Below are 24324 nucleotides of genomic sequence, written 5' to 3' on the forward strand. Positions count from 1 at the left end.
TCCATAGTGGTTAGACAGAGGTCTACTCTACACCAGTCCGATAAACTTTCATAATACAGTCACATTTTCTTGTGCGAAGTGATAATTGTGATGTGTGGATATGTGAGATACTAATCCCAGTATACGTCATGGGAATGCAGACGATAAATGGTAGCGTCGGCTAAAATGAATGTTTCAAAAGAACGAGTAATATTCCAAAAATTGTTACGACTTAGTGAGTTACTGACTATAGAGTACCAGTAATTACTGTGATTAAGGTATGTGCAGTTTAAGAGACAATAAGCATAACCAGTAAACGTTGTAAGACTAGCCAGGAAGTGCTCCATAAATGAACAGTGATGAATTCAATAAGTATCTCGCTCTATAACGAAAGGGAATCGAGAAGTTATATTCAGGGACAGCAACCGCTACTTGGCTAGACCATTCGAGTCTATGAGTGGGTCTATGAATGTCATGTTATTCGAAGACATAAACAGTGCTTCAAATAACCAATTCCCAATTTATTTGCATGTATGTGAGTGCTCGTCGAACCCAGCATTCGATGATGATGATGATGATGATGATGATGCTTGTTGTCTAAAGGGGCCTAACATCTAGGTCATCGGCCCCTAATGGTACGAAATGAAACGAAATGAAATAACAAATTAAAAGCCAAAAACATCCACTGACCACAAACCAAAAACGTGAGGACGAAGAATGAATGAATGGATGGATATGAATTTAAAACGATCAGTGGAACCGACCCACAGTGCCTCACATGCACAGAAGCTGGCGTAGAACAATAGTATTACTGACCAAGGGACAGCTTCTACAGCACAATTCTGAATCGATGATACTTGTAGTCGAAAGTGGTCCAAAATCCAAGTCAGCAGCCCCTCACAGTGGTACTTATCGCCAGGAAAGTAGAACCATGGTATTTGTCATGTTGCGGTACTAATCAAGAGTAGCGTAGACTCGCGGTATTCCACACATTATGGTACTACCCATAGGTAATGAAATTCGCACATGTATTACAGACCTACGCTGTTTCGCACATTGCGGCGCCATTTACAGGCAACGCAAACCTATGGTGTTCATCACATAAGGGTACTAACCACAGGGACCCGTACTATCCCGTGGTGTTCTTCATATCGTGGGTACTAGCCAGAACCATGGGTTCCGTCATCCCATGGTGTCGCTCATATAGTGCTACTAATCACAGGTACTGTAAAAGCCGTCGCGCTCTCGTTTGCTACTAATCACAAACCTATTTGGTACCCAACATAGTGGTACTACGCGCAAGTAAAAGCGATCCATGGTATTCCCCGCGTGGTGGTACTAATCGCAAGTAGTTTCATGGTTCTAATTTGATCATCCCTTGGTCGCCCCTTTTAGTCGGCTCTTACGACAGGCAGGGGATACCGTGGGTGAATTCTTCGTCTGCGTTCCCCTCCAACAGGGGGTTGTGTGTTTGGTCCGCGAGAGCTATTTTATTCACTTCAAGTCCACCGACAAGCCGGTTAGGACCCCACTATCCGCCACCTGGGACGTGCTACGAGGGACTATCACCTCTCCCCTGTTACGCCAGGATTCAGCGCCAGCGTAGTAGGTTCGTGGAACCCAGGAACGCTACAGGAACGCGCCTGTGTGTCTGTGAAATTCCTGTCGAAGACAACGTAGAACTTCCAACAGTATGAGACTGCAGATCAAGACATCATGGCTTCAACCCCGAAGGAGATGAACCTAGGATATGCTGCTAACGAGGCGCCAGTGATGGAGAACTAAGTCCATATAGGTGCCCTCAAATTACAGCAGGTTACACACAGCAATGATAAGTACATTCCATGATATTTCTAAGCATGAAATTCAGAAATGCCGTATTAATATGTAAAACTTAACTTGCAACTACAGTTTTTCATCATGCATTTTGATATCTGTTATAACGTGTAAGTGACGCAATATGCCCATTTCAATGGGGGAAAATTTCTTTAAAAAATGTATTTTTGTCTTCTGTGATTATTGGTTAATCACAAAGTTATTCCATGGATTTTTTTGCATGAAGTAGTATATGAGGCCCTATAGTTTATTATGTTTCATGGTGTAGGTTACTGTAGTCACGTCCTAGTTCGTAAACCATGGGCAACGGCTGAGTGGCCCAGTAAGTGGTCCTGAGAGTCGTGACACCAGTTGCTATGGAATGGGAGTAGGCATCTCGGACATATTCTGAGTCATGGCCCTCCTTGTGCTCAGGCGGCTAGGACTATACAATCCACCGGTGGTCAATAACCCGTTAGAGGAGAGATCCTCACTTGGACTATGTGTTAGTAGGGTCACACCATGCTTCATGAATTTACCGAGCTCAGAACATTTTAAGCAAACCTCGGACCTATGGGAGTAACGGAGTCCCCTCCGATTTGACAGGCGGGGGACCCCTTGGAAACAACTTGGCGAACGAAATGGAATTCGATGGGGAGCTATCAATATTAATGGGGTTTATGGAAGAAAGAAAGTAGAACTGGCTGAGTCAGCAAAGATGATGTATCTGGGTGTACTACGAGAAAGTGATATTCGGGTAAGGGGAGATAACGAGGAACAGATAGGAGATAAAGTGTATTGACGGGTGTTAGAAAGGGAAGGGCAGAGCCTGGGGTAGGGCTGTTTATCACGAATACCATTGCACGCAACATAGTTTCTGTTAGGCACATAAAGGAGCGAATGTTGTGGGTAGATTTTGCAGTTGGAGGAATCAGGACTAGAACTGTCTCAGTGTATTCACCATGTGAGGGTGCAGATGAGGATGAAGTTGACAAGTTTTATGAAGCATTGAGGACATCGTGGTCAGGGTAAACAGCAAGGATATAATAATGCTAATGGGCGATTTCAATGCGAGAGTTGGAAATGGAATTGAATTAAACGAAAGTGTGATTGGTAATGTGGGGAGGATATGTAAGCTAGTGGGCATGGGAAGCGTTTGCTAGAGTTTTGTGCTAGTACGGGTTTAGCAGTTATGAATCCATTCTTCAAGCATAAGGCTAGCTACACATGGCAGGCTAGAGGTACCAGATCCGTAATACACGGTATCTAAACCCATTTCGAATTCAGGAAATCTGCTGGGAATGTACGAGTTTTCTGGGGATTTTTCGATAATACAGACCATTATCTGACCTGTAGTGAACTAAGTATCTCTAGGCCTAGGGGAGAGAAGGTCTGCAAACTAATAAGGGTAGAAAATCTCCAGGACGAGGAAATTAGAGAGAAGTACATGGATATAATTAGTGAAGTTTCGAACAGTAGCCAGTAAGCAGGTTCAGGATATAGAAAGAGAATTGGTGGCATACAGGGATGATGTAGTAGAAACAGCAAGGGAATGCCAAGGAACAACTGTGTGTAAAGATGGGAAAAGGCGAACATCTTGGTGGAATGATGAAGTGAGAGCAGCTTGTAAACGTAAAAAGAAGGCTTATCAGAAATGGCTCCACACAAGGCCCAAAGCAGACAGGGATTTGTACGTAGATGAAGGAAACAACGAAGCAAATAGTTGTTGAATCCAAAAAGAAGTCGTGGGAGGATTTTAGTAATAACCTGGAAAGGCTAGGTCAAGCAGCAGGGAAACCTTTCTGGACAATAATAAAGAATCTTACGAAGGGAGGGTAAAACGAAATGATCAGTGTTTTGATTAATTCAGGTGAACTCAAATATATATCCCAGGGAATTCCTGGAGAGGTGGAGGGAATATTTTGAGCATTTTCTCAACGTAAAAGGAAATCGCCCTGGTGGTGTTGCGAACAGCCAAGCTCATGGGGGAGGAGGAAAATGATGTTGGAGAAATTACGCTTGAGGATGTGGAAATGATGGTAAATAAACTCCATTATCATAAAGCAGCAAGAATAGATGAAATTAGACCTGGAATGGTGAAGTATAGAGGGAAGGCAGGGATGAAATGGCTTCACAGAGTAGTAAGATTAGCATGGAGTGTTGGTAAGGTACTTTCAGATTGGACAAAAGCAGTAACTGCACCTATATATAAGCACGGGAACAGGAAGGATTGCAACAACTATCGAGGTATCTCATTTATTACTATACCAGGCAAAGTATTCACTGGGATCTTGGAAGGAAGGGTGCGATCAGTCGTTGAGAGGAAGTTGGATTGAAAATTAGTGTGGTTTCAGACCACAGAGGGGCTGTCAGGATCAGAATTTCAGTATGCGCCAGGTAATTGAAAAATGCTACGAGAGGAATATGCAGTTGTGTTTAAGTTTCGTAGACCTTGAGAAAGCATATGACAGGGTACCGAAGGAAAGGATGTTCGCCATACTGTGGGTCTATGGAATTAAAGGTAGATTATTAAAATCAATCGAAGGCATTTATGTTGACAATTGGGCTTCAGAGAGAAATGATGGTAGAATGAGTTCTTGGCTCAGGGTACTGACAGGTTTTAGACAAGGCTGTAATCTTTCACCTTTGATGTTCGTAGTTTACATGGATCATCTGCTGAAAAGTATAAAATGGCAAGGAGGGATTCAGTTAGGTGGAAATGTAGTAAGCAGTCTGGCCTATGCTGACGACTTGGTCTTAATGCCGAAAGCCTACAGTCTAATATCTTGGAACTTGAAAATAGGTGCAATGAGTGTGGTATGAAAATAAACTCCTCGAAGACTAAATTGATATCAGTAGGTAAGAAATTCAACAGAATTGAATGTCAGATTGGTGATACAAAGCTAGAACCGGTCGATAATATCAAGTATTTAGGTTCCGTGTTCTAGGATGGTAGTATAGTAAGTGAGATTGAATCAAGGTGTCGTAAAGCTAATGCAGTGAGCTCGCAATTGCAATCAACAGTATTCTGTAAGATGGATGTTATCTCCCAGACGAAACTATCTTTACATCGGTCTGTTTTCAGACCAACTTTGCTTTACGGGAGCGAAAGCTGGGTGGACTCAGGATATCTTATCCATAAGTTCGAAGTAACAGACATGAAAGCAGCGAAAATGATTGCTGGTACAAACAGGTGGTAATATTATTATTATTATTAATTATTAATAATAATAATAATCATAATAATAATAATAATAATAATGTTATTTGCTTTACGTCCCACTAACAACTTGAACTGTCATCGGAGACGCCGAGGTGCTGGAACTTAGTCCCGCAGGAGTTCTTTTACGTGCCAGTAAATCTACCGACACGAGGCTGTCGTATTTGAGCACCTTCAAATACCAACGGACCGAGCCAGAATCGAACCTGCCAAGTTGGGGTTAGAAGGCCAGCGCCTTAACCGTCTGAGCCACTCAGCCCGGCACAAACAGGTGGGAACAATGACAGGAGGGTATTCGGAATGAGGATATAAAGGCTAATTTAGGTATGAACTCGATAAATGAAACTGTTCGCATAAACTGGCTTCGGTGATGGGTCATGTGAGCGGAATGGAGGAGGATACGTTACCTGGGAGAATAATGGAATTTGTTGTGGAGGGTAAGAGAAGTAGAGGTAGACAAAGATGACGATGGTTAGACTAATTTTCTAACGATTTAAAGATAAGAGGTATAGAACTAAATGCGGCCACAGCACTAGTTGCAAATAGAAGATTGTGGCGATGTTTAGTAAATTCACAGTCTTGCAGACTGAACGCTGAAAAGCATTATTGCATACATGTATGTATATATGTATGTATGTATGAAATATTCGTGAGGGTGAAGATAGATAATTCAGCGGACTTCATAGTCCATTCTAGTTCCCATCAGCTGAGTTGGATCTACTCAATTTTTCAAATATATATATATAATACAATGCTTCACAACTTCACTGCATGCATACAGTTATTCTCCCCTTTAGCCTTAAGGATGGTGGTGACTGGGGAGGTTAAGACTGACTCGTGGTGCGAATTAGTGAATTTAGATAACTACGCGTGTTAGTGTTATGCTAAGTTAAATACATGTCTATTAGGATATTCTCGAGGCCTAAATAACGAGGATTTGAGGTACACGTGTGTGAAAATGAAGGGTAAAACCGTATATGTGAAAATGTTTAAGGTGACAGATTGAAATATAATAATACCGGTAATGATAATGATGAAGTGAACCAATAATGATTATGGTTGAAGCAGTTAGATAAAATAATAATAATAATAATAATAATAATAATAATAATATGCCTGGATAATACGAGAAAATTGAACTAAGAATTTCGTATTTAGATTTGGGTGAAGGTGAATGTGCTCGCCCAGCTACGAAGCAGTCTGTTCTTTCTGATAGAGATTTATGGCCTTCAGGATGGATGATAAGAGGGGAGACACCAGACCCAAGCGACTGGTCCCGTTATGGTCTGTCAAGTGCTTGCAAAAATCACACAAGCTGTTTCGCTCATTTTTACACTTTATTGAATATTCACATGTCAATGATTTGTTACCATCAACGCTGTACGTTTAATGACCCGGTAGGTGAAGTAATTTTCCAATTTTTGTAGTTAAATAAGACCATAGTAGGGATTTTCAGATAGCACCTCGAAATCAAGCTAGTGTGGTTCGATACCCGATCGGTATCGTAGTCCTTGGATCGACAGCAGGAGACCTGAATGAGGTCACAGGTTCAGAAAGCATTAAAGCGTGTGGATTATATGATGTGTTTCTGTATTTCCTCCCGATTGACTAATTTTAAATTGATACTATCAAAATAATTCGAATCGCACGAACATCCATGTTTCATTTTATATGTGCTTATATTATATGTATTACGTCAGTGTATGGTGATTTATGGTGATTTACAGGATACCAACGTCGTGTGCCCGCTTTTTGAAAGTATTAGAATAAGGTATTACTCCGGAGAACTGCGTATACGCGATAGTGTGATGTATAATTAATGTGATATGATAAAGTTGACTTTATTAGTGAAAACCAACGACATGATTTTCATAATTGGGTAGATATGCGGAACTGTGTTTCATAAAATGTCCTAACAAAACGACTACACTATAAGATATTATTGTTCTTCTCGCGAAAATGCCGTCCTTGTCGTATAACCTTTGTATTGTCATGTAATAATATAGTGGATACCCACGGTATCAATATTTACAGTAGATAGAGGGACAGATCCCTAGTGATAAATAATTGAATTGTATATGTGTAGTGTTAATGAGTTAATTGCCAGAATGAGATTCAGAAGTGAAAAAGACTGACAAAGGAGATTTAACGGCATTTCCCATATAATTAAGTTTAGTGTTAATATTGTCACGTAGGCAATAATATGGAATTTATCTTGTATTTTCATGTGACTATCAGTTATTAAAATTATGATTTAAATTGAGATCGATCCATTCTTATTATTTAGTATAGTAGCGTATTCCTCTTACTATAGCACCCTACTTTCAATATATTTAGAGTAAGTGCCCATTTTACCGAACAGAATCATTGACCCGTATGCTCTTGAGCGTAGCCGTTGTGCCAGTTTAAAGTAGGGAGGATGGGACATCGATGCTCGGGTCTGATCTCCGAACTTCAGCATCAAGAAGATTTCTATCCAACATGATATTTGTGAAAGTAAATTTATATTCAGCCCTCTGTCGAGCCCGGGACAGGTGCCGTATACAATAGGCAACCAGCGATCCATGGAGAATTTCGCACAACTTTGGACCAGGAACTGATGATGATGATGTTTGTTATTTAAAGGGGCCTAACATGTAAGGTCATCGGCCCTTAATGGTACGAGATGGACGACATATGATAATTAAAATTTTAAAATATATCCACTGACTAGAATTTAATACAAATGAAGATGAACAATGATTATGAATTTAATATAATCAGTGGATCTAATTCGCAATGCCTTATTTTCGGTAAAATGATAGATTATGGATTATGGTAGAATAAGACATTGCCTTAAAATGCAATAATATATCATGCAAATTACTATTTTAAAAACTCATTAAAATGCACAAAAAGTTCAAACAGAGTCAAATTATTATAACGAAGTGAACAATAATACAACGATTAATACGAAACACTACGTTTATATGCGATAAGAAAGAGATGAAACGGCGTATGGCTTTTAGTGCCGGGAGTGTCCGAGGACAAGTTCGGCTTGCCAGGTGCAGGTCTTTCTGTTTGACTCCCGTAGACGACCTGCGCGTCGTGATGAGGATGAAATGATGATGAAGACCAGGCATCGTCAATCGAGAGCGAAATGCCTTCGGAGCCAGTTTGCTCCCCGCTCTCGAGGAACGAGAGCAGCTTAGCGAGCAAGTAGGGGAAGTGCATGACGTAGTACGTACTGAAAGCCAGTGGCGCAAGTACAGTACGGCCGCGGTATGCAGCCCGCATAACTACTGCTCTTGTCACGTGACAAACACCCGTCCCGAGCGGAGCAAGTAACTCCGGCTCCCTAGAGCAACTACGTGATGACATCTGATGAAGACAACACATACACCCAACCCCTGTACCAGAGAAAGTAACCAATGATGGTTAAAACTCCAGACCCTGCCGGGAATCAAACCCGTGATCCCTGTGACCAATGGCCAGCACGCTAACCATTTAGCCATGGAGCCGGCCTATGCGATAAAACAAACCACTATCCTTTATAAAATGGATGACGTGGTCTAGTGACTGCTCGTCATTTCGCAGGATGAGTGAGATTGTACTCGGGAGTTCTAGACTACGGCGCAGATCGACCAGGTCCACACACTCCGTAAGGATGTGTAAGGATGTGTACCTCAATTACACACCGGAGGGGGTTCTCCTTTCAGTATATAAGAGTGTGTTACCTATACCGTGGCCGATCTAAAGACGACATAATACCTCTGCTTCCCTCCGAGATGCCCGGTGTACCTTTTATCACCCTCAGCTTATTTGGAAGTTGATTGGGCTGCCACTCCATCTCCCAATGGGACATAACCAAATGTCTCAGCTGAGAGCGAATATCACTTGCTGGAACCTTGTAACGTAACGGGGGAATGTAACAGACTCCTTGGCAGCCTTATCAGGTAATTCGTATCTCTCAACACCCATGTGGCTTGGGAGCCACATAAACGTGATTGTGATGCCGGCATCCGAACACTCGGCCGGCAGGTCCTGGATCAGCTGCACCAGAGGGTGCCTAGCGAAATATGTATCAAAAGATTGTAGAGAGCTCAAAGCGTCGGTACACAGCAGAAAGTGCCGGTGCTCATCGGACAGACCAGGAACTGTACCGTACAATAAATTTGGAATTCGTCGTCATTCTCTCTCGACTTTGTTCAGCTTCATCATATTTCACGTTATTGTCACGCGCTTTCTTATGAAAATAACATTTTAACATGTCGCATTAAACGTATGAACAGAGAGTAAATTCCTGAAGGTAATATGTAATCCACTGTAAATTCCCAAGCGAAGAACGGGTACAAATGCTAGTATATTGATAATTTTGCACTCTTGACAATTGATGTTTGAGAGAAATAAAAGAAAAAAATGTGGTCGTTGATGTTCAACACCTAACTGAAAATAAAGACATACAAACATTGCATACATATATACACTGACTGACAGAGCAAATGCAACACCAAGAAGGAGTGGTCAGAACTATATGCCAATTGCAGGGTAGACTGACGTCACTGAGGTATGCTCATGATGTGAAATGCGCCGCTGTGCTGCGCACGTAGCGAACGATAAATGGGACACGGCGTTGGCGAATGGCCCACTTCGTACCGTGATTTCTCAGCCGACAGTCATTGTAGAACGTGTTGTCGTGTGCCACAGGACACGTGTATAGTTAAGAATGCCAGGCCGCCGTCAACGGAGGCATTTCCAGCAGACAGACGACTTTACGAGGGGTATGGTGATCGGGCTGAGAAGGGCAGGTTGGTCGCTTCGTCAAATCGCAGCCGATACCCATAGGGATATGTCCACGGTGCAGCGCCTGTGGCGAAGATGGTTGGCGCAGGGACATGTGGCACGTGTGAGGGGTCCAGGCGCAGCCCGAGTGACGTGAGCACGCGAGGATCGACGCATCGGCCGCCAAGCGGTGGCAGCCCCGCACGCCACGTCAACCGCCATTCTTCAGCATGTGCAAGACACCCTGGCTGTTCCAATATCGACCAGAACAATTTCCCGTCGATTGGTTGAAGGAGGCCTGCACTCCCGGCGTCCGCTCAGAAGACTACCATTGACTCCACAGCATAGACGTGCACGCCTGGCATGGTGCCGGGCTAGAGCGACTTGGATGAGGGAATGGCGGAACGTCGTGTTCTCCGATGAGTCACGCTTCTGTTCTATCAGTGATAGTCACCGCAGACGAGTGTGGCGTCGGCGTGGAGAAAGGTCAAATCCGGCAGTAACTGTGGAGCGCCCTACCGCTAGACAACGCGGCATCATGGTTTGGGGCGCTATTGCGTATGATTCCACGTCACCTCTAGTGCGTATTCAAGGCACGTTAAATGCCCACCGCTACGTGCAGCATGTGCTGCGGCCGGTGGCACTCCCGTACCTTCAGGGGCTGCCCAATGCTCTGTTTCAGCAGGATAATGCCCGCCCACACACTGCTCGCATCTCCCAACAGGCTCTACGAGGTGTACAGATGCTTCCGTGGCCAGCGTACTCTCCGGATCTCTCACCAATCGAACACGTGTGGGATCTCATTGGACGCCGTTTGCAAATTCTGCCCCAGCCTCGTACGGACGACCAACTGTGGCAAATGGTTGACAGAGAATGGAGAACCATCCCTCATGACACCATCCGCTCTCTTATTGACTCTGTACCTCGACGTGTTTCTGCGTGCATCGCCGCTCGCGGTGGTCCTACATCCTACTGAGTCGATGCCGTGCGCATTGTGTAACCTGCATATCGGTTTGAAATAAACATCAATTATTCATCCGTGCCGTCTCTGTTTTTTCCCCAACTTTCATCCCTTTCGAACCACTCCTCCTTGGTGTTGCATTGTCACTGTCAGTCAGTGTACATTAGATAAATTCATACATTACATACACACATCATCATTATAGGCAGTTATGCCTTTCTTGCTAGTTGTTTTACGTCGCACCGACACAGATAGGTCTTACGGCGACGATGGGACAGGAAAGGGCTAGGAGTGGGAAGGAAGTGGCCGTGGCCTTAATTAAGGTACAGCCCCAGCATTTGCCTGGTGTGAAAATGGGAAACCACGGAAAACCATTTTCAAGGCTGTCGACAGTGGGGTTCGCACCTACTATCTCCCGAATACTGGATACTGGCCGCACTTAAGCGACTGCAGCTATCGAGCTCGGTGTTATGCCTTTCAGCGTTCAGTCTCAAAGCCTCTGTGAATTTACTAAACATCTCCACAGACCTCTATTTGCAACTACAGTAGTGCTGTGGTTGCATTTATTTCTATACTTATTATCTTCGTTAAAAACTGAGTCTAACCATCGTCATCTTGGTCTCCCTCTACTTCTCTTACCCTCCATAACAGAGTCCATTTTCTCGTAGGTAGCCTACCATCCTCCATTCGCCTCATATGACCCCACCACAGACGTCAGTTTATGCGTACAGCTTCATCCATCGAGTTCATTCCTATCCTTTATCTCCTCATTCCGAGTACCCTCCTGCCATTTTTCCCCACATGTACGTACCAACAATCATTTTCGCTGCTTTCATGTCTGTTACTTCTAATTTATGAATAAGATATCCTGAGTTAGGCCAACTGCACTCCCGCAAAGCAAAGTTAGTCTGAAAACAGACAGATGAAAAGATAGTTTCGTTCGGGAGCTGACTTCATACAGAATACTATTGATTGCAACAGCGAGCTCACTGCATTAGCTTTACGGCACCTTGATTCAATCTCACTATGTAACCATCATGGTAGAACACACATCTTGAATACTTGAAATTATCTACCTGTTCCAGCTTTGTATCGCCACTCTAACATTCAATTATCTTTCATTTCTTACCTAATGACATCAACTTACACTTCGAAAGGCTAATTTTCATACCATAGTCATTGCACCTATTTTGAAGCTCCAAGATATTAGACTGCAGGCTTTCGGCAAAATCTGCCATTAAGACAAAGTCTTTAGCATAGAACAGACTGCTTACTACATTTCCACCTAATTGAATCCATCCCTGCCACTTTATACCTTTCAGCAGATGATCTAGTAATGCAATTCAAATACAATTAAAACAAATAAAAACTTCAAGCTTTTTACAGCATTTCAAAAGATGATCAACGGTAAGATTTTTTAATACCTATCCTTATGTACTTTTCTACACACCGACTTCCATTATGTTTCGAAAAATTCCCGCAACACATTCACGGGGTTTGATATTAAAAATTAATTTGGACTTTCAGGAAGCGTTTAAGCCCGTAAAAACCATAGGTCATCGTACTGAAAATACCATTTTCCAATGAGTGAAAAATGAGTAGGTTAATTTGTATGCATATGGATTTTTTGCTCTCGAGCCCCAACTCCTACCAGTTCGAGCACCTAGGAGAATTCTGAAAATTATATCATTTTCAAGGGATCTTGGCGGTATGAGGTTATCTGGTATCAAACTTTTAAGTTCCTAGATTGCATGGAAGTGTCTCAATTAACCTCTGTCTCGAGTTTACTCTGTTTCAACATGGTGGTTGGCGGTGTGTTTTCGTGACTACGGTACTGGTCAAAAGAGCCGTCTTCAGCTTTCCATTCTGTAAGTTTCGTACTCTGCGGTCTTATCGAGTGAACACATCGTCTGATGTAAAATACAGGCTAAGGAATATAATCGACATGATAGCGAGTACAAGTACAGTTCTTAAATAAGCGACTGTAAACTTTGAAAATTGCAATAACGTTTTGAAAATTGGTGATTTGATTACCTAAATATAAATTTAGACCCCTTATTTCTGATTCCCTGAGGGTCCAAGATGATAACACGATGATTGCCGTACAACCCTTAGGTACAAAGTTGTATGGGGCAGGAAACACGAGAATGTCTAACTTGCTTCATAGCAACTTCTGAATGTAAATTCCGACTCATGAGATTATTACGCGCGACGTAACGATATGACTGCGGTAGACTTAAGATAATTACGACAGAAGTTACATGGTGTACAGCATTGAAACAGGGGATGCCTATCCCAGGTCGTAAAGGCGTGCTTGTTCAGATGGAAGAACGTTGGTCGGAAACACTATGAAACTAGGTTCACTCAGCCTTCATGAAAAATGATTACCAGGTTAATTCCTGGGGGCAGAAGTGACCGGGAACAGAGCTGACCTCTCTATCCAACTTAGTGTCGAGGTTAAGAACTGAAATACACCTCTAAGGGTTTTAACTCATTTACGGAGTTGGTTTGGCTCCCTTTTGCTTTACATCCTTGAAACCTACGCTCGGGCTATATAGCGATCTGTGTCGACAGAGGTCCAGCCAGATAAGTTGATTCTCGATATAGGATGCCAATCATATAACTTCCGTAAACACCGAGCGAGTTTGCCATGCCTTTAGGGTCGAGCAGCTGTGAGCTTGTATTCGGGAGATTGTGGGTTCGAATTCCACCGTCGGGAGCCCTGAAAATGGCTCTCTGAGGTGTCCCATTTTCACACCAATCAAATGCTGGGGCTGTACCTGTAACAGCAACTACCTTCCCAATCCTAGCCCTTTCCCATCCGTGCGTCGTTGGAAACCTTTGACGTGTTAGTGCGATGTTAAACCACAAAAAAAGAAAAAAGACCAACCGTAAAGATAAATTCAGTTAAACGGATTTTATTTATTGATAAGTAAATGGCCTTCAGCAATAACAAATAAACTAGATTTAAATAGTTTGTGTACAAATGTACGCATTTAATAACTGAAATTTATACAATCAATTAAACTCTATGAAAAAGCATAGAGAGGTATTGCCATTCGAGGTAAGGAAATTACTAGCACAAAGTAATCTTTGATGACTGTGACGTAGTTAACAATAAACTTATGCCTATTGCGCACGGTAAAATGTTTCGTAAAATTTGTTGTACAATTCATTTTATAAAAATTTGGTGAAAACAAGTTGTGTTGCTCACGGTAAAATTATTTTATAAAATCCGTGGAAGCACCAGGATGGCCATCTACGAACTCACTTCTGAACAAGGGTGTGCATGTGCTGCCATCTATCGATAAACTTTTAAATCAAGAATCAGCTGTTCAACTTACAGTGTGTTTTGAGTGTATGGCTTCAACAAACAAAGCAAAACTTGCTGCTTTAGCTGCAATTGTATGTTGTACAGTCGTAAAACGGATGAAGAGAAATGCCAGTTAATACTGGACTCGGGATTGGATCAAAATAAGAGAAGAAGGTAGAGGATTGCTGTCCTTGGTTGAAAATTAGTTGAGGTTAGAAGACCAGCAGCATTCATATATGAATTCGGCGATTGTGTTTTTTTCCCCTCTCCTTGCATTTCTGTTGTGGTAAAGTGGCGTTTTAACTTCGTACAAACAAGGATATTTCTAGTATTCGTCCAGTATAACACTAACAGCATCCTTAGTCTACTCGGATCTTGCCATTTCAGAAAGAAATGTTCGTTTACAATCGAGCATCACAATCTTCTCACGACGTAGCGCCAACATCATCGCGATGTCAGCTTCGCTGATTGATTCGTTTCGTAAAATTAACTTTACGGAATAGAATATGTCCTATTTTATGACAAGTTTTATCAAAGGTTTTATAAAACTTGAATTTGACCATGAGACATTTTATAAAATTAAATTATAGAACAATAAATTTGACAGAGTATTTTACCGTGAGCAATAGGTATTAGCATATCACTTTCCAACAAAAACCAACGAGCCAATAATGCACCCGTTAGATTTATCCTCCATGCACCACCGTTCGATCAATATCTCCGCAGTGTTCTCCGACCTCGAATAGTTACGTTTAAAAGAGTGACGGAGTCTTCAATCTGTCACCACCTTACATCACATACAGACCCTAGTTGTAGGTATAATTGTAAGTAAAATGTCACATTTCAAATACACGTGAATATATGGTCGGTCAGAACGGCAGGATGCATAGCCTGACTCCCGCAATGCATTATAAGAACACGAGAATCCACAGCCTGTTTCCATTTTCGAACGGTTCAAGAATGGATTGAATGAAGCCCCCAACTTGCGGCGAGAATAGGAATTGTGCCGCCTCTCGAAGTCTGTCGCACTCCTCTGGGGCAATGATTAATGGCTAACAGGTGAAACTAAATTATATCGGAGAGTGTTGCTGGAATGAAAGATGACAGGGAAACCTGAGTAGCCGGAGAAGTACCTGTCCCGCCTCCGCTTTGTCCAGCATAAATCTCACGTGGAGAGGGCGGAATTTGAACCACGCAACCCAGCGGTGAGAGGCCGGCGCGATGCCACCTAAACCACGGAGGCACCATGTAACAAACAAACAAACAAACAAACAAACAAACAAACAAACAAACAAACAAACAAACAAACAAACAAACAAACAAACAAACAAACAAACAAACAAACAAACAAACAAACAAACAAACAAACAAACAAACAAATAAATTAATTAAAACTACAGCAGCAAAAATTCACAAGAAAATATTTCTTAATAAGAAATTAATCATATCAATGGCCTTCAGTAAATAAATGGCAATCATGGAAAACTGCTGTAGGTGACTTACCTTAATACTTCCTTCCATCAATTATCTTTTTAATAGTGTTAAACTTTGGCTTTCTATAGTTTAAAATTCTACTAAATTCATCTAGGGTGACACACCGAGACAAGAAAAATGTTTCCTATGGACTACTCAAATCAATATAAAATAGTTACAGTCCTTTGTTCGTGGGTTGAAATGAAGATACCATATGTGTAATACAACGTGTCGGAATTGATCAGAACACAAGTGACGGAGCGTCGAAATTTGCGAGACTTTTATCTGAACGCCGAGTGTAAAAATAACTAAAGGTAAGATATATTTTGAATAATGTAATAATACTATTGGCTTTACGTCCCCATAACTACTTTCAAGGTTTTACGAAACGCCGAGGTGCCGGAAGTTTGTCCCACAGGAGTTCTTTTACGTGGAAATAAAACCTACCGATACATGTTTGAGCACCGGAGTGAGCCAGGACCGAACGTGCCAACTTGAGCTCAGAAGGGCTCAGCTACTCAGACCGGCATTTATTTTGAATTATGATTAAAGTTGATGCGCAATTCGTATGATTTAAACTATTGAGACTATATATCCATTTTTCTCGATAGTTCCTCAAAAGTTTTCTCAGCGGTCCGGAAGGATGAGAAGGCCACTGCTCTTCAGCATGAATCACTTGCCCTGGCATTATTTGTGCTGTTGGTGATGGTTACCATTTTAAAGGGGAAATACAACTGGCCAACCATTCTGTCTCAATACTAATCCGAAATAAAAACTGAAGGAGTCGAATACTTCAAAGAATGAATGTGCCGGGAAAAGAATGGGAAAAGCCATGAAGGACATGAAAAGGAAAGACTCACTAGGTCTGATTAAACGGTCCGTAGGCATTGGAAGAAAACAAGATTTGGCTGGATGAGGTCGGATATGAAAGCTGAAGGTGAGGAGCCTGTCACTTGTAAGTGTGTAAGCAGTGGCAGACTCAGCTAGAAGCCCCACGGTTGTAAACCCATGTTCCGAAGTTGAGAACACTTGGGGGTTCTACTTTCAGTCACCTCTTACAGTAGGGAGGGGATATCGTTGATGTATTCCACCATTCCCGCCCACAGCGGATTCCGGCATTATTATTATTATTATTATTATTATTATTATTATTATTATTATTATTATTATTATTATTATTATTATTATTATTATTATTATTATTATTATTATTATTATTCAATACTGTCTCCGACAGCTGAAATTACTGAGTGGAAAGTAATTGGAAATTCGAAATAGAACGTGTTAATGCATTTTATGAATGAAATCTGTCTTAGTTACTAAAGACGTTGATAGTAAAGCCCGGATTTTTATGCAGTAACAGGTTAGACTGCAAACTAATTTGGTTAATAGGAAGTGTCGGCCACCCGCTCATCCCTATCGTAGCAAGAGTAACATAAATGATAGGGGGTTCTGATGGGCCGTACCCCTCATGTTTATGCAAACCCCATAGCACAGTCGTTGTGAAGGTAGACTATACTTGCTACTCGCTTCAGTAAGTTTGCGTTCTAACCTATTAATGCATAAAAATCCGGGCTCTAGTGATAAGCATTCTAGCAGATATATCCAGGAAAATAATAAAATATTGGTTAATATTAAGAAGGGGAGAAGGGAGGAAAATACTGAATTTAGCATACGAACAATAGATGGAACACGGAGGATGATTACCGGCCAACAAACATGAGAAGAATGCTCGAGAGAATAGGAATGGGAAGCTATTGGGGTAAAGAGATCCAGTATAAGGATAAGGAATTCAGTAAGAAAGTAATGGTCAGGGTGAAGGATACTGAGAAACAGATGATTATGGCTGAATGTGGAACTAAATGGACACTGCTAGAATTTGTAAAATCAGACACAGTATGGCAATAAGGAGAGACAGGCTTCCTAACAGAGAAGTGAGAGGAATGGTGTGGTGGATAATGGGGATTTATAAAATTAAGGGTCAGAGAGAGAGAGAGAAACGAAAATCAGTGTCTACTCTGTGGAGAAGAAATGGAAGAAGCACATCTATTAAGGGTTTGTAGGGAAACCAAAGGCACTGAGAGTAAAATATCTGGGAAGTGAAAATAAATCAAAAATAGAAAAAGAGAGAATTCTATGCAATTGAAAAATATTAAATAAAGAGCAGATTACGCCTGTAAGAACAGCAAAATTTTTTGTATTTTAAGAACTCTGTGGAAAAAGGGAAATAAAAACATCAAAACGGATACAAACGAGAGTAAGCAGGGATAAGATGGATAAGAGGTCTGCGTATCCTAGAATAATGAATACATTTAATTACTATTGGGTTAAAAATAATGTTAAATATAGTAATAATATAAATTGTATTGTGCCATTATGTTATATTAATAATTCGGCCGTTAAGTAGGGCATGTTGTTAATGGTAGGATACTCCAAAAAGACTTGTGATGCAAAAGTAAGCATTAAGTAAGCTAAGGAAAGATACGTGTTGTCCTAGACAATATAGTATTTTCAGCGTCTAGGACAAAATAAATTATACTTAGTGTAGTAACAGAGGAAAATGTAAGGCATGTATCAAACTTTAATGAATTGCAATAAAAGAGTGCTCTCTCCCTAATTTCAGGCGATCTGGAACTAGGGGATGGGAGTGTTTTATTCTGTTCTAAAGATGGTGATAATTTTGTTCTTTGAACCAAACTGACAAGCTGTTGAAATGTGGTGTTGGAGGGGGAGGAGGCTTACAATTTCTTCGGAGTGCTCGTCGCTAACATTTGTCTGATTTGAACAACTTAAGATACCGATTCATCTGACTGACATGGTCTCCGATTGCATTTTAGCGCTATTTATCACACGTCACGCATTGAGCAGCCTAGAAAAGCTGATCAGGAAGTGTAAGTTGAAGGAACATGACGACAGAGTATGTGTCTACAAAATGGATAGGTATGGTGCGTCCGTCACCTTGCATCAAACTGCCTTACAGGGAGCATATGGAAATCTTTCGATTGAGAGTTGTAGCAAAAATTGGTCCATCAACACGGTGTGTCATGGTTGCCACGATGTTTCTGTGATATGCATGAGGACAATAATAAACTTCCTCCGAATATTTAGAGTTGTCACTGCATGTGTATTTGCCATAGTTTTGCTGCCGGATGCCCATTCCGGTACCAACTTAATGTGAAGGGATATCTTTAACGTTACGTGCCCCTGTGGCGATTTGTAGTGTGATGCATTGTAGAAATGAATCCATGCGCATTAAAACGAACACAAACAACCAGTCCCCGAGGGAGGAATTAACCGGACGTGGCCATAATCCCATCTCGACCGGGAATCGAACCCGGTATCCTCTTAAACCAAGACCTTTTCGCTTATCATTAACCAAGGCGTCCGACGGCGACGTTGGCGAGAACAACCCGTATTCCTAAAATCTCAGAACAATAACATTACATGGTTTTTCACTTCACTAGCCAACGGCCGTAGCCGTGTTGAAACACCGGATCCCGTGAGGTCTCCAAAGTTAAGCAACATTGGGGATGGTCAAGAAGTGGATGGGTTGCCACACACTGTTGGTGGGGGGTAAGGGACTGGAGGAGCGGAAAGGAACTGGCCACACTACCGTACGTAAACTCCGGCTCAGGTACACCTCTGTGGAGGTTCGGACCTGCCTTCAGGCAGAATACACCCTTACCTTACCTCATTTCACTACGTAACCAGGGAATAGGCCTAGGCAGAGCGGTTTTACGCTCATGCAAACTTTCCATTGCACAAAGTTTCGTTCTGAGAGTTAAAGTGGCAATCCGATGAGAGAAGGGACATTATAAGTGTACGTGACATGTAACTCTGGTATAAGCTACACTCTCTAATATTTACGTTGGAACCGAACCACAGGAATGGGCTTTACAATTCGGAAATATGAGATGAATTGATCGGAATTCCAAGCACTGCCAGCTTGATGAGAAATTATATTGATGAAGGTACTTTCGGGACGGACAAAACACTATGGTTATTGAACTGAAGTGCATGGTAAACTCGTATTGAATTTTTAACAGAAATCTGCTGATTATTCGAGGGCTACACTTTATCGCTAGCGAGAAGTTTGTTGTAAATAAATAAACACATTTCGGACATTACAGTTGGATTTACACAGCTATTATCCAAACTGTGCGATATAGTTAGATGGAAGTTTCTATATCGTATTCCATTCAAAAATGGACATATTTCATATACCAGCATCGATCTGGAGGATGAGTAAAGTAGTTCCCCGCCATTTTCAATGCTTTGCTCCGCCATGCTTTTAAACCTAGTCTGAAGGTCCGAATGCACTCAGTATTTATTGTTAACACACTGTCATAGAGCTAAAATCTCACTCTGGGGCATTATAAGAGATTTCAATACTCGAATACCATGGGAATGTCAGGACGGTTCGCTACATATACGTCTCCTTACCTATTCTGGCTCAGTTATACATGCAGGGTTCGGCTCAATGGCTAAATGGTAAGCGTGTTGGCCTTTGTTCACAGGGGTGCCGGGTTCGATTCCCGGCAGGGTCGGAAATTTTAACCATAATTGGTTAATTCCGCTGACAGGGGGTTGGGTTTGTGTGTCGTCTTCATCATCATTTCATCCTCAACACGATGCGCAGGTCACCTACGGGTTTCAAATCAAAAGACCTGCATCTGGCGAACCGAACTTGTCCTCGTACACTCCCGGCACTAAAAGCCATACGTCATTTCCTATAGATATAGGGTGAACCAAAAGTCTGTTAACATTTGACGAGGCAATACTTCACGGAGTATTGGCGGTAGAGAGGTAATAATTGACACACATGATTGGCATGGCGTGGGGTTTTATTGACACCAAAATAAAGTAAATAAAGCTTCACTAAGAACGCCGCAATTTCAGGCGCATTTGACGCACTCCCTCAAGAAAGCTCCTTTTATACCATGCACGGGTCTCATGTGGCATCACTGACGTGTTGCTGTCCATCACCATCTGTTGGCCTGTTTGTGTCAATAAAACCACCATTTCATGTCAATCATGTGCGTCAATTATTACCTCTATGCCTCCAATATTCCGTGAAGTATTGCCTAGTCAAATGTTAACGGACTATTAATAATAATAATGTTATTTGCTTTACGTCCCACTAACTACTTTTACGGTCTTCGGAGACGCCGAGGTGCCGGAATTTAGTCCCGCAGGAGTTCTTTTACGTGCCAGTAAATCTACCGACACGGGGCTGTCGTATTTGAGCACCTTCAAATACCACCGGACTGAGCCAGGATCGAACCTGCCAAGTTGGGGTTAGAAGACCAGCGCCTTAACCGTCTGAGCCACTCAGCCCGGCAAAAAACGGACTATTGGGTTACTCTGTACACTCATAAGAATGGCATCCGCACAATTAATACACACGCACGTATACTCGAGACTGTTGTTCGAGATGCCTCGGGCCATTATATAAAGCACAACAACGTGCTTATCTCCTGAAATGTGATTGCTGAGCAATATTTATGATTCAAGGGAAGGACAAATTGAAATCTCTTATCTCATGAACCGTGATTGTTGAGCAATTTAAGAGGCCAGAGATTTAAGGGGAAAAACAATTATAAATCTCTTATCCTTTGAAACGTAACCGCTGTGCAATTTCAGAGATGGGATGGTTCACGTAATGGAAGAAAACAATTCTCCTGACCAGTTTCATGTGATCTTTAATATTAACATGCCACACGGCATGCAGTTTCTATTTGACTACCGTAACACCGCACTGTCAGGTAGATTTTAGGCGACGATGGGATAGAAAAGGGGTGGAAATGGGAAGGAAGTGGCCGTAGCTTTAATTAAGATACAGCTCCAGAATTTCCCTGTGGCGAAAATGAAATCACGCAAAACGACATTCAGAACTGATGAAGACTGGGTTCGAATCCACTAACTCCCGAATGCAAGCTTTCAAATTTCACGGCTTGTATTGCGCAACCGGCGTTCTCGGTGACATACAGTTGAACGTTCAATTGGATACAAAGGAAAATGGCTTTACAATCGTAAAACACATTTTAAAAATTGGTTTTACGTCGCATCGACACAGATCTTTTGGTGACTATGGGGCAGGACTGTGAAGGAAGTGGCCGTCGCTTTAATATGGTACCGCCCCAGCATTTGCCAGGTGTGAAAAGGGAAACTATGGAAAATCATTTCAGAGCTTTCCCAATTCGGCCGTAAAAGCATTATCCGGTATTGTATGCACTGTCGTCCTGGTGAGAAGCTAGCAATATTAGCGAGCTAACACAAAACAGTATAGTTACTGAACTGAATATATCAATCTCACTATGAATACTAAGCGAGCTTCTGATGTGTTCAAAAAGTGCCCTCACATGCCGATGTGAATGATTTAACGAGCCATGAATTTTTCTATGGATAGTACTGTAGTGGATGAGTGCAATGGTATAAATGATAAAACCTTAGAGTGCTGGAAATATTGAGGAGCCAGTAATTTAATAATATTAACACAGATTTCTTGCATTTAAGCACTGTTGCCTGCGGCAGGTTTCATTGCAACAACCTTGGGTACAAGAACTAAACATGAAATCAACTCTTCTACGTTAGCTGTAAACAAGGATGGGTGAGAATGAGGCAGAATAGAGAATCTGCTCCCAACATTGCAAATAATGAGGTTGAGGGTTGGGGGAGTGTTTGCGGTGAGGACTATTCACAAGGCGGGTATTTTCTTAACTTGTAAAACTCTTAAGCTATGCTCCTTTGAGTGCGTAAACTAATGTTTGGTTACATAATCATCTAATTACAATAAGCTCTCACGACTCACGAGTAATTGTTTCGTTCGCTTTAATTGCTAAGGTCCTCAACAACAGCTGGGTAGTCAGAATTTAAATGTCGTCTAACACACCAACGCATGTTAAGGAACTGCCAAGGAAAATATTTCGGTACATTATCATCTCTTAAAATCTGTAACCCCCGAAGGGAGATTTGGTTTTAAGTCTCAGTTACTACTTTTTGTAATTTCGTTCGGCGGGATTTTTTTAACGTAAAATCTACCGCAACGGAGCTTATGTTATGACTACCTTCAAATACAACTGGCCTGTGATGGAATCCGCTAGCACTCTGCCATCTGAGCCACTCGCCCCACACTTTCTTAATTAATTCAGTCCAATCACACTCCATAATCATTCAATTGTCGTCCCGAAGGTGTCGAGCAGTCACGTTTCCATACCTGGATGCAAGTAGGAACATAACGCTCCGCATCTTGCTGATGGATGAAATATGTTCAAGTGAGGTCTCTAGCAATGAGAGCGTTCTGCAGTTCTGTAAGAAATTTATGTATTAGTAAATGAAATGGCGCATGGCTTTTAGTGCCAGGAGTGTTCGAGGACATGTTCGCCTCACCAGATGCAGGTCTTTCGATTTGACTCCCGTAGGCGACCTGCGCTTCGTGATGGGGATGAAATGATGATGAAGACAACACATAAACCCAGCCCCTGTGCCAGCGAAATTAACCAATGATGGTTAAAATTCCCGACCCTCCCGAGAATCGAACCCCGGATTCCTGTGACCAAAGGCCAGCACGCTAACCATTTAGCTACGGAGCCGGACGATGCATTAGTGTTGGTTGTGAATAATTTGACTGCGTGTTCTGAAAGTGAAGTACTGTAAACCTAAACACATCAGCATCATTCTGAAATACGACATGATGTGTTCAATTTTCGGTTGAGGCATTGTTTGTTTACGTTAACATTATAAACCCAAGCGTGGGGTAATTACAACTAGATGTGACGATTGGTGCCGATGACCTTCGATGTTAGGGCCCTTTAAGCAACAAGCAGCATCATAGATATGGTGATTAATAAATACTTATTTATATTAATGCTTAATATCATAGTACGGTCTACAAAGTCAAAAATACAGGCCGAGAGGATTCGTTGTGCTGACCACGCGTCAACTTGTAATCTGCAGGCTTTGGCTGTGCAGCTATCACTTGGTGGACCAAGGCCCATCACGGCTGTTACACCAAGGGGAATTTTTTCTTAATATGATAGGTTTATCAAGTGTTGGTACTAGCAGTTACTCAATACAACCTTGTACATTTGTAAAGTCAAAACATAGGCAAAATGATTTATATTATTTTTATACATGACAATGATATGAGAGTAAGAAATATTCCGATAATGCAATTAGCGAGCGAGTTGACCTTGCGGTTAGGGGCGCGCAGTTGTGAGCTTGCATTCGGGAGATAGTGGGTTCGAACCCTACTGTCGGCAGCCCCGAAGATGGTTTTCCGTGGTTTCCCATTTTCACACCAGGTAATTGCTTCGGCTGTACCTTAATTATGGCCATGGCCGATTTCTTCCACTCCAAGCCCTTTCCTATCCCATGGCCGCCATAAAACTTACCTGTGCCGGTACGATGTAAAGAAAAATTAAAATAAAATAAAATAATAATGCAATAAAATCGAGTGATATTGAACGGTTCAGGGGAGTTAACCTCTGCTGCAGCTGTGTGCAAACGTGTCGAGCGACAACGTATTATATTATTTAGTGAATTGTCTGCCTCTCTGTTGTAGTGGTTAGTGTGATTAGCTGCCACCCCCGGAGGCCCGGGTTCGATTCTCGGCTCTGCCACGAAATTTGAAAAGTGGTACGAGGGCTGGAACGGGGTCCACTCAGCCTCGGGAGGTCAACGGAGTAGAGGTGGGTTCGATTCCCACCTTAGCCATCCTGGAAGTGGTTTTCCGTGGTTTCCCACTTCTCCTCCAGGCAAATGCCGGGATGGTACCTAACTAAGGCCACGGCCGCTTCCTTT

At 42.0% G+C, this 24324-nt stretch overlaps 1 protein-coding gene across 4 annotated transcripts in view; it reads right to left on the minus strand.

The window, feature by feature from the left end:
* LOC136858161 (FMRFamide receptor) overlaps positions 1–24324 on the minus strand; it is a 132437-nt gene that overhangs the window by 106050 nt on the left and 2063 nt on the right. The gene's annotated exons all lie outside the window — the stretch shown is intronic.

This window comes from Anabrus simplex, chromosome 1 (assembly GCF_040414725.1).
Source record: "Anabrus simplex isolate iqAnaSimp1 chromosome 1, ASM4041472v1, whole genome shotgun sequence".
NCBI lineage: Eukaryota > Metazoa > Arthropoda > Insecta > Orthoptera > Tettigoniidae > Anabrus > Anabrus simplex.